Here is a 1576-nt window from a genome sequence, read left to right as displayed (position 1 = left end):
GTTATATGGTTCCAACTCCGATATTCGATCACTTTGTGCTCGATAGTCATTTAAAGCAGAATGGCAAACAAGAACAAAACCCAACGCTGTAATACGGATGCCATTGCAGAAGCACTATTGGAGAAACAGAAAAGCTACCTCGAACCACGTTTTTCTCAGATTCAGTCTCAGATTCAACAGATTGTGATTGACAACAACAACTAACTGCTATCCATGCCCAGCTAGCATCTCTCACTGCAAGCCTTGGCTCTATCAGATCTGATGTGGACAATCTAAAAACTACCGTGAAAAGCAACTCAAGTACCCTTAACAGCCATGGCCATGCTTTTCAAGAGCTGGAGGTGAAGCTAGCACATATGGACTGAAACCGAAGATGCAACATCTGCATTGTCGGGCTGAAAGAGGGGCTAGAAGGCTCTAATACTATTCAAAATCTCTCATACTCCCTGCCTAAGTGGTTTCCGACATTGGCAGATGTTGAGATTGAGATTATGAGAGCCCACTGAATTTACTGTGATAGCTCAAAGAAGAATACCACTACAAACCTCTGCTACACAACCAGGCTCCAAGAGGCTGTGCAGAAATCTCCACCTATGGTTGGGGGCAGAAAGATTTGCTTTTCCCTGGACAACAGCAACTTGTCGGTCAAGCGGCGCCAAGCCTTCTACCAAACCATGAATTCAGCACGATTCAAGGGTCTGCTAAGGATGCTGAAGATTGCGTGAACTGGACTGCTTCCCATCATCCTGTTGATCTCCTCGGACTCTATCGCGGGGAACACCGTGGAAGAAGAGTAGGAATTAAACAACTGCCTGATGAACGTGGACTCTTGGTTTGTCTTAGTCTCTGGGTCTATGGGTCTCCCCATATCTGGAAAGATAACGGCTGTGACTTAAGATGTCTACGCCACAGTGAGGAAAGAGGATGGTGGCACACTATTGCAAAACTTTTAACATTATTTATTTTTTATTTGTTGTTCTGGTGTAGCCCTGATATTTCTGTTTGCTGGCGCACCTTAGAAAATGCTATGACAGAGCCTTGGTTACTCCATGACGTTCTTTTTGCCAATGTTCTAACAGTGCCAGCTACGCTTTGGCCCCATTATCTCTCATTTTATCAAAACTTGGAGATTGGCTAAAACATATTACCACACAGCTTGTAAGTGGCACACATTTTCTCCATTATTCAATAATACAGCTCTTCTGATTGGTGGGAGGCCCAACAATGGGAGCAGAGGGGGGTTAATTGTCTAAAAGACATCTTTGGCAAGGTTGGCATTCAATCTACTCTTCTTTTCCTTTTACCTTCAATTACGATCAACACTCAAGGCTTATGGTGTCCCCTGGCAGAGTTCTTTGCCCATCCATCCTACCCAAAAGTTATTTATTATGTAGCCAAAAAACTGTAGTATGGTGTTGAGGCTTTATCAGTTCTTGGTGATATCTGGCTGCTTTGGCCTTCCTATTGAGAGGATTTGGGTATGCGATTGTCCAGGCCTGAGTATCGATCTTGACTAGCATGATGTATGGTCTAACATTCCATAAGTATCACACAATCCAGACCATCAGCAGATTCA

At 43.8% G+C, this 1576-nt stretch overlaps 1 protein-coding gene across 1 annotated transcript in view; it reads left to right on the top strand.

Moving 5' to 3' along the window:
* Positions 1-1576, top strand: part of LOC116701031 (pappalysin-2) — a 105115-nt gene that overhangs the window by 41791 nt on the left and 61748 nt on the right. The window lies entirely within an intron of this gene.

Source organism: Etheostoma spectabile, chromosome 13 (genome assembly GCF_008692095.1).
Source record: "Etheostoma spectabile isolate EspeVRDwgs_2016 chromosome 13, UIUC_Espe_1.0, whole genome shotgun sequence".
NCBI classification, from domain to species: domain Eukaryota; kingdom Metazoa; phylum Chordata; class Actinopteri; order Perciformes; family Percidae; genus Etheostoma; species Etheostoma spectabile.
The sequence above is the reverse complement of the archived record's forward strand: the minus strand, read 5'-3'. Positions and strand labels throughout refer to the sequence as shown.